Raw genomic sequence first — 10,488 nt, 5'->3', positions numbered from 1 at the left:
CTCTGATGACTCTGATATTCTAAGAAACATAAGACTAAAACACAAATGATCAGCAGTTCCTAAAGTTATTTAAAAAATACAGCAGTAATCAGTAATAGCTTGTCCATATTGAAGCCTGCTATCTTTCATAAGGAATGATAGCCAAAGAGTTCAGGCCTACTACCTCTTGAGAACAAACCCATAAAAATCCAAATGGGTTTACCTATGGTGAGCTAAAAAATTTCAATTAGTTAAAAAACATATTAATTTAAAAAAAAAAAGGCACTAACCCAGACTGTAAAACCAAATAAACCAAATAAATACTGTCACAACTGTGAGACTGGTACAACTATGAGATTGATACAGCAGCCTCACTGGTAAGACATGGAATCCATCATTGTTTTTCAACAGTTCTGGAGAAAAGGAAAGATTTTATAATAGTTATATGTATCTTGACTTCATTGAACAGATTTTAAGATTGATGAGCCCAGTAAAAGGAAACAACTTATCTCTACTTTTAATGTGTCATTATGTTAAATATGACCTGTTCCCTTCCATTATTTAACAATATTTAGGTTTAATAATTTTTCCTCTGAATTTTCCCCAACCTGACATATCCAGTCTCCTTTACATGAGAGAGGAAAACATAGCAACTTTTCTTAAAACCCTATCTTTTTTTGTTGTTATTATAAAAATTAACCCATTTATAATAGGCTATTGATATCTCAAAGATGACGCCTCTACAGGTCTTTTAATTCTTTCATTCTTCTGATTGCAAACTTCACTGTGACAGTGGAAGTGGTGTTGTATGTCCAGGCACCACCAGCTACTGTTTTCATGCAGTAACCATAGTGCCAGATTCCCATGGCTGGTCTCTTCATCTTAATTTTGCTGCAGAAGGAGCAAGTATACTTGGCATGCTGGCTGATTTCAATTTTCTTACCATTTTGCGGAGCAAGGCGTCATAGTGGGTCCCGTATTTATTTACCCAGGATCCTGACCTTCCTGGTGTGTTTAGCCATATCGCCACCATCTAGGTCCCAGCCCAGAGAAAGAAAACCCTATCTTTTCTAAACATCAAATGTATCACTGATTTCTCTAGCACATGTATTAAATAATCTTCTGTTGCTTTGAATATCAAAGATATTATTTCTTTTTCAAGATATGACATCTTGAATAATCCATTTTCTCTAAGCTTGCCATATATTACTTCCCTCCAGGGAGCCAGTGCCTGTCATCTTTAAGGTAATCACAATATTCAAATGTTGTTTACCAAGGTAAGTCCAATGTCTTTGAACTAAACTCTTTCATTTTGTTTATAGGAAAGTGACTGGTTTCTGTGCTTTCATTGAAACTAAGAGATGTTCATTTAAATATACAGTAATAGATTTCTAAAATCTACATTTTGTAAAAAGGAATTAATTTCCTCTGAAAATTGAGAACAGCAATAATTAGTCCTCCCTTAAGAAAAACACTTCCTGTTGCTTTCTGATACTGCTTCCCTTAGAATATGTGCTAGGAAAGTTATGTTTTCTGTAAGGGTTATAAATGTTTTCTTGTAAATTTATGACTGTTAAGTACATAATTAAGTGAACATTTATCATTCCTACTGATAACTCTCAGTAAGAGACTTCTATATGCAAAGCCCTATAGAGGGTGGAACTGCAAAGAAAGTTCAGGCATTGAATTTCCAAATAAATGACACTTTTTTTTTTGACAGGTAGAGTTATAGACAGTGAGAGAGAGAGACAGAGAGAAAGGTCTTCTTTCCATTGGCTCACTCCTCAAATGGCCGCCACAGCCAGTGCTGCACTGATCCGAAGCCAGGAGCCAGGTGTTTCCTCCTGGTATCCCATGTGGGTGCAGGGGCCCAAGCACTTGGGCCATCCTCCACTGCCTTCCCAAGCCACAGCAGAGAGCTGGGCTGGAAGAGGAGCAACTGGGACTAGAACCCGGCATACATATGGGATGCCGGTACCACAGGCAGAGGATTAACCAAGTGAGCCACGGCACCAGCCCCCAAATAAATGACACTTCTTACATTATATGCTCACCTCCAGGACCTGGTGATGTGAATGTTTGCCCTTCCACATCTGTTCCACCAGAACAGTAAAAATAGAGCTAAACCCCATATTAAAAAAAAAAAGTGACTAAACAGTATCAGTGGCCCATAAATTTGTAAATTCTTTTTTGTTTTCAAAAGTAGTAATAGCTCATTTATGTTTTGGCTATCCTGAGCTATCCAACACAAGGATACTTCAAAAAGTTCATGGAAACAGAATTTAAAAATAAATTTTTTAGGAAGGAGGAGGAGTCTATTTTACATTTTAATTCAGAAAACAGGTACATTCAAATATTTGTAATTCTATCAGACAACCTTTTGTGAAAAAAGGAATCTAAAATACATCACTGAGGTAACTTTTATTTATTATTATTACTTAAAAGTACACACCCTTTATTTGAATACTGTTGTGATAGAGAATCATATTAACCTAGCTTTTTCAAAGTGAGCATACTGTTAACCTTAATTACAATCTATTTGCATTTATTTGTGAGCTAAAGTAACATTTATCAAAATAATTTTAATCTTCAATATTTAAGAATCCAAGAAAAAGAAAGACAATGCTGTGGCTTCTTGTTAATTTGCTTAGACCATTTAAGAATCTAGTATCAAAATTAACACCAAGAAACCAGTTAGGTTTTTTGGCATTTAAGAAAATTATTACTAAAGGACAATATGCATTACTCATATTTCAACTACACTGATGTCTTTAATTGCTAGAAATAGTCAATCAAGTCCCAACCCCTGCTACATAATTAATGCCAGGTGGAAACAGTTTTAGGAGAAGCATGAGGAATAGATAGAGGTAGACTTCCAGGTGCTTAAATATCCACAATACTTTAATTCCTCTAACAGAATTAACTTAATTTCTGAAAAAAAAAAACAAAAGTTAATCACATTTGTGAAAGGACAGAACACAAAGTGAGTACCATAAAAGCGGCGGCCATTGGAGGGTGAACCAACGGCAAAGGAAGACCTTTCTCTCTGTCTCTCTCTCTCACTGTCCACTCTGCCTGTCAAAACAAACAAACAAACAAACAAAAAAAAGTAGAGCATTTTCTTCATAGGCAAATGAGTAGTGAAGTGGATCTGAAGTGTAGATAAAATTGCTAGGTGTACAAGAAAATCATTAAACTAATTTGCCTATAATTGAGACAATAAAGTTGGAACAACTCACAGAAAATCTTAAACTTCACATATTGGAAACTTGGACTCTCTTTTTAACATTTTTTTGAAATAACATATTTTCAATTTACATTATTGTCAAAGACTTAATGCTCCACTAAATAAAGTTTTTGGATTTTGGTCATTTTGAGAGGTGCATCGTGGTATTTCCCTGTGTAATTTGCAATTCCCTAATGACATATGATGTTGAACATTTTTTTCATTTGCTTACTTACCGTCTGTTTACCTTGGGTGAGGTGTCTGTACAGACAATTATTTTTTTAGTAAGACCTTTATAATATTGATCATTTTTATTATCTCAGACTATGCTTTCGAATTAACAAGATGCTACTCTAATTCTCTCATTTTACAAATAAGAAAATTGAATCACTAGAAATGGACACCGAATCCATGAAAGCAGCTCTAAATGTACAATGAGAAGAATTAGGCTGAGAAAGCAGCAAAAACATCTGATAAAAAGTGACAGACAGAAGGAAGTAATACATGAGCAGAGTATTCAAGGAGTCAAGGGAGGCTAGAAATGAAGCAGATTTCGTGTTCATTTCTTTGAGAAAGAGCTTTGCTGGCAGCAGTTGGGCTGGGAGGCTGAGTGACAGATGGGAAAGTGGTAGACTGCCTGTGCCAGAACCCTGGACACTTGGCTTTAAAAACTTTCTGGGAGGCCTGCGCCGTGGCTCACTTGGTTAATCCTCCACCTGCAGTGCCAGTATCCCATATGGACGCTGGGTTCTAGTCCTAGTTGCTCCTCTTCCAGTCCAGCACTCTGTTGTGGCCCAGGAGGGCAGTGGAGGATGGTCCAAGTGCTTGGGCCCTGCACCCACATGGGAGACCAGGAGGAGGCACCTGGCTCCTGGCTTCGGATCAGCGCAGTGCTGGCCATGGCGGCCATTTGGGGAGTGAACCAACGGAAGGAAGACCTTTCTCTCTGACTCTCTCTCTCTCACTGTCTAACTCTTCCTGTCAAAAAAAAAAAAAAAAAAAAACACACACACACACACACAAAACAAACCCTTTCTGGGTTCTTGTTTGTTCATCTGTAAATGAAGTTATGCTTCATTAAGTTGCCAAATTTTATCTCCTTTCCTACAATATATTCTCTTTTTACTTCATCTAATTTTGTGTATACCATCTTATTTCTTGGATAATTTTGATAATTTACTTAGCATCTATCTCTCAGTGTCTTGTTATCTCTAACCAAAATTTCTTATCCCTTCTGTATGCTTAGTTATAGTTACAATAATTCCTCTACACATGTAATTATTTGTGAAAAGCAAAACAATTTATCCAAGTGAGCTTCTATTGTTATAACTATACAGGATGTTGCAATATAAACTCAAGAAACTAAGTTAAGATTTTTCTCCCTAGGGGCTGATATTGTGGCAAAGTGAGTGAAGCCACCACTTGGGGACGCCAGCATCCCTTATCAGAATGCCAGTTCAAGTGCAGATTTGAGTCCTGAATGGTTCAGCTTCTAGCTTCTGTTAATGTACCTGGGAAGGCAGCAGATGATGTCCCAAGTGCTCAGACCCCTAATACCCATATGGGATACCTGGATAGAATTCCTGGATCCTGGCTTTGTCCTGTCCCAGCCCTGGCTGTTGTGGCCATCTGGGGAATGAACCAGATTAACCTTACTATGTCTTTCAAATAAATAAATTTTTAAAAACATTTTTGTCCCCATAAGTTATATATTTTCAATATCCTATTAGCTTGCACACTACTAGTGTTTGGAATTAAATAATTTTCGAAAATTAAAATATTTATGGTAAAGCCACTTCTAATCTACTGTATTCAGAAAGTTACTATTAAGAGAAGCAGCCTATGGGCCGGCGCCGCGGCTCACTAGGCTAATCCTCCGCCTAGCGGCGCCGGCACACCGGGTTCTAGTCCCGGTCGGGGCGCTGGATTCTGTCCCAGTTGCCCCTCTTCCAGGCCAGCCCTCTGCTGTGGCCAGGGAGTGCAGTGGAGGATGGCCCAGGTGCTTGGACCCTGCACCCCATGGGAGACCAGGAAAAGCACCTGGCTCCTGGCTCCTGCCATCGGATCAGCGCGGTACGCCGGCTGCAGCGTGCCGGCCGCGGCGGCCATTGGAGGGTGAACCAACGGCAAAAGGAAGACCTTTCTCTCTGTCTCTCTCTCTCACTGTCCACTCTGTCTGTCAAAAATAAAATAAAAAAAAAATTTAAAAAAAAAATTAAAGAGAAGCAGCCTATGAAACTTAACTGAAAAGTGATCGCTGTTAAATATAAGAGTGGGAATAAGAGAGGGAAGAGATGTGCAATTCGGGACATGCTCAAGCTGACGTACCTCAAACAGTAGAGTTAGAAACATACCAGGGGATTCCAATTCAATCCCATCAAGGTGGCATGTACCAATGCCATCTCACTAGTCCCAGTGATCAATTTCTGTTCACAATTGATCATAATGATAGGACTAAGAACCAAAGGGATCACATAAAGAAGAATAGTGTCTGCAAATACTAGCTGATAGAATAAAAAAGGGAGAGAATGATCCAACATGGGAAGTGAGATACACAGCAGACCCATAGAATGTTAGATGTCCTAACAGCACTCTGGCCTCATAATCAGCCCTTAAGGCATGTGGATCTGGCTGAAATGCCCATGAGAGTATTTCAGGCATGGAAAGCCAAGACACTCTGGGGGGAAAAAAAACCTAAATGAAAGATCTCCATGAGTGAGATCCCAGTGGAAAGAACGGGTCATCAAAGAAGGAGGTACCTTTCTCTGAAGGGAGGAGAGAACTTCCACTTTGATCAGAGTCAGTGAACTCAGGGGGCTTCCATAGCCTTGGCAACTCATGACAAGAGCCTAGGGTGATTACTGATGCCATAAACAAGAGTGTCAATTTGTTAAGTCAACAACAGGAGTCACTGTGCACTTACTCCTCATGTAGGATCTTTGTCCTTAGTGTGCTGTACATTGAGATCTAATGCTATAACTAGTACTCAAACAGTATTTTTCACTTTATGTTTCTGTGTGGGAGCACACTGTTGAAATCTTTACTTAATGTATGCTCAACTGATCTTCTGTATATAAAGAGAATCGAAAATGAATCTTGATATGAATGTAAGGGGAGAGGGAGTGGATAAGGGGAGGGTTGCGGGTTGGAGGGACGTTATGGGGGGGAAGCCATTGTAATCAATATTCTGTACTTTGGAAATTTATATTCATTAAATAAAAGTAAAAAAAAAAAAAAGAAGCAGCCTATACACAAGTGAGAGTTTCACAGCTTAAATTTAAAGAACCTGACAAACATTTCTTATTCTCTTGGATACAAGCAGTGCAAGTCAGTTAAGATATAATCACAATTAATAATTGTTATGATAGTTTAATTTATAAAGAAGTATTCCTTCCCTAATTAAATGAAGCACTCAGTGCTTTGCATAAACGATTAAAATATCAAGAACTTAGATTATGTAGCTAAGCATGTGAAAAACAACAATATGTGTTAAATCAACAACAGGAGTCACTGTGCACTTACTCCCCATGTAGGATCTCTGTCTCTTAATGTGTTGTTCAATGTGAATTAATGCTATAACTAGTACTCAAACAGTATTTTATACTTTATGTTCTGTGTAGGTGCAAACTGTTGAAATCTTTACTTAATATATACTAAATCGATCTTCTGTATATAAAGAGAATTGAAAATGAATCTTGATGTGAATGGAATGGGAGAGGGAGCGGGAGTTGGGAGGGTTGCGGGTGGGAGGGAAGTTATAGGGGGTAAAAGCCATTGTAATCCATAAGCTGTACTTTGGAAATTTATATTTACTAAATAAAAGTTTAAAAAATAAACTAGATAATTTAAAAGACAACCAGTGATGTGAAATGAATTAAGGAGAAAATGAGCAAAGTGAAAAAATATTTAAACCAAAAGATTACCTAAAAATTGAAGTGTCCATAGGTCAGTCAAGCATGTACACAGTCAGGAGGTATCAAATCCAGCAGCAAAATATAGAGCAGCCCAGCCTAACAACAAGATAATATAGTAGGTAGGCTGACTTACGCTTATTTTGCCATAGAACACACACACAAGTACTTGAGAATACTTTTTATGAACTAAGTTGTAACTTTCAAGGTAAAGATATGATCATTAAACTCTGGAACTCTGTACAAGATAGACAGGGGGTGACAAACAACCAACCCTGCCTGGCTAAAGTCCCATAATCCATGTAGTATACCATAAGCCCACTCTTCCTTTCTACCTGTATCATTCAAGCCACCAGATGATAAATATCTGAAACTTATAAGAAAGAAACAAACAAACCTGGAAATGAGAAAAGGCAAGAAGGAAATCTATTTCCAGAGTCTAGGTTATTTGTGAGATAAGATAGGATATTATCTCACTTCATTTCTCAAAAGTCTGAATCCAATTACATTTTCTTAAGAAAAGAAACCTCACTTCAGCCAATATTAACAAATATTTATCACTTTGTACTTTTCCTAGTTATTTGCTCATCCTTTAGCCCCCTGTCTTCTAGTTGTCAGTGAAACTTTCTTCAAAAAGTCGATAATACTCCATTAAATATCATGTTTAATAGCCAGTGTCCATCCTCAAATTTTTTTACCTGCATCACGTGATATTACTGATCACATTTCTGTTTTTGAAAACTTTACAAACTGTAAGACAGGTGCTAGGCACAACAAAGACACCATTTAGGATGCCTACACCCCATATCAGAGTGCCTGTTTCAGCTCTACTTCTGATTCTAGCTTCCTTAATTTTTACAAACTGTCATTCTAAACAGTGTAATCTTCCTCTTACCTTATTGAGCCTTATTTTCCATCTCCTTTGAGTTCTCCATTTACTAATAAATTTTCTAAAGTTAATTTAATGCAAAGTATAATAACAAGATCTAAAGTGATTCAGTACCTCTGGCATCTTTTGGAACAAGTCAAGGACATTAAGACACTGTAATCAAATGTAGGGAATATCATTCCTCCACTATCACTGTTTAGAGATTGTAGTTTGGGGCTGGTGCTGTGGCGCAGTGGGTTAAAGCCCTGGCCTGATGTGCCGGCATCCCATATGGGCGCCGGTTCGAGACCCGGCTGCTCCATTTCTGATCCAGCTCTCTGCTATTGCCTGGGAAAGCAGTAGAAGATGGCCCAAGTGCTTGGGTCTCTGCACCGAGGTGGGAGACCCGGAGGAGGCTCCTGGCTTCGGATCAGAGCAGCTCCAGCTGTTGCAGCCAATTGGTGAGTGAACCATCAGATGTAAGACCTCTCTTTCTCTGCCTCTCCTCTCTCTGTGTAACTCTGACTTTCAAATAATAAATAAATCTTAAAAAAAGAGAGAATGTAGTTTAACTTTTTAACTACTTGCACTTAAAGATCACATCAATTCAATGAGTAATTAATTTTTTAGTTTCTGAATGTACTTGATCAGTTTCTGTGATTATTGTTGTTTCTTCTATGTCATGCCTTCCTTCTGAATTTACTAACATTATGTAGGCATATGGTATGGAATACTTTAGTGAGAGTCTGGAGGTGGTAAACTCTTCAATCTGTATGTGTATGTGTCTAAAAATACTTTGCCCTCATTCTTAAGTTTCCCATGTACATAGTGTTGTCAATTTTTTTTTCCATCTCAACATTTGGTACATGTAATTCCATTCTCTTCTAATACTTGTGGTTTCTTATCCTTTGAGTTGTTCAGAATTTTGCATTATAAACTAGGTACTATCAGACACTCTAAATTATAGTCAGATAGCCTAGCAGAACTCTATCTGAAGAAGAAAACGTGGAGGGCATTGTGCTGCTGCAGGTTAAGCTGCCACTTGGAGCACTCACATCTTAATCCAGCTCCCTACTAATGTCTAGCAGATGATGATGGTTCAAGGACTGGAGTCTCCACCACCCAAGCGGGAGACTTGGATCGAGTTCTACGTTCCTGGCTAAACTTGGCTGTTGTAGCTATTTAGAAAGTGAACCAGCAGTTGGTATACTTCTCTGTATCTCTTACTGTCACTCTGCCTTCCAAATAAATAAAGATTTCAAAACAAATAAACTTTTTCTAAATAATACATCTGAGAACCCATGCATATGCAGGACCACAGGGCACAAGTGAGCTGTACAAGCAGGTAGCCCAGAGCTCCTGCCACCCATCAAGGTTGCATCAAAACATCTCCTCTTGGCTGGCGCCGCGGCTCAATAGGCTAATCCTCCGCCTTGCGCCGGCATACCGGGTTCTAGTCCCGGTCGGGGCACTGAATTCTGTCCTGGTTGCCCCTCTTCCAGTCCAGCTCTCTGCTGTGGCCTGGGAGTGCAGTGGAGGATGGCCCAAGTGCTTGGGCCCTGCACCCCATGGGAGACCAAGGTAAGTACCTGGCTCCGGGCTTCGGATCAGCGCTGTGCGCTGGCCACAGCAGCCATTGGAAGGTGAACCAACGGCAAAGGAAGACCTTTCTCTCTCTCTCTCACTGTCCACTCTGCCTGTCAAAAAAATAAATAAATAAAAAATAAAACAAACAAACAAAAATATCCTCCTAGTCAAAAGGGAAAACAGCTTTGTGGTAACAAGGACTTACAAAGTCCTTGAGTGACAATGGAAAGAGAGAAATATCCCAAAGCATGAATCTTTGAGTGGTGCACCTAGAGATCAACTTTGGGTGCCACCTTACATATTCCTTAAGACTAAAAGTATACAAATCAGCTTTGGATTCTCCTTTCTCCATCATCTATTCTTATCAGTCAAAACTCTTAGTTATAAAATAACATAAAACTTAATTAAGCTACTTATTTTAAAAAGGGGAGTTAAGATAAGGATACAAGGATATTTTATAAATCTCCAGGAAAAGAATGAGATCAGGCCTATGGAAAATTCTAGTAACAGAGATTGGAATTACATCTGGACTCTCTCCAACACATCTCTGTTCCTCTCTGAATGTACTTTTTCCTCTCATTTTCCCCCATTTCCTTCTTTTCTGTATACACAGACTTTTTCTGCTTCTCTGGTAGAAACAGCATACGAAAAAAAGCTAGTCTACTGTGGTGGAATGAGAAGGCCATGCCAAGGTGGCCAATGTGGCCACTGGCAAGCGAGTGTCAGTTACTCAGGAATGGCTTTGAAACCCACCTGGCAACAAAGCCTGCCTGACAACAGGCTGTGATTGGTTGGGGCATAGACCGCCCCTTGACCACATTGGCTGGTCTTGGCTATATAAGATGTTGTTCCAACTGTAATAAATGAGTCTGCGGGCTACTCGCCTCAAGCCTGCTTTCACCCGACTCCCGGGGTCT

The 10,488-nt window shown here is 39.1% G+C and overlaps 1 pseudogene; it reads right to left on the bottom strand.

Moving 5' to 3' along the window:
* Positions 1-571: 571 nt before the first annotated feature.
* Positions 572-1,133, bottom strand: LOC138849644 (large ribosomal subunit protein eL43-like; annotated as a pseudogene).
* Positions 1,134-10,488: the final 9,355 nt, after the last annotated feature.

This window comes from Oryctolagus cuniculus, chromosome 5 (genome assembly GCF_964237555.1).
Source record: "Oryctolagus cuniculus chromosome 5, mOryCun1.1, whole genome shotgun sequence".
In the NCBI taxonomy this organism is placed as follows: Eukaryota; Metazoa; Chordata; class Mammalia; order Lagomorpha; family Leporidae; genus Oryctolagus; species Oryctolagus cuniculus.
The sequence above is the reverse complement of the archived record's forward strand: the minus strand, read 5'-3'. Positions and strand labels throughout refer to the sequence as shown.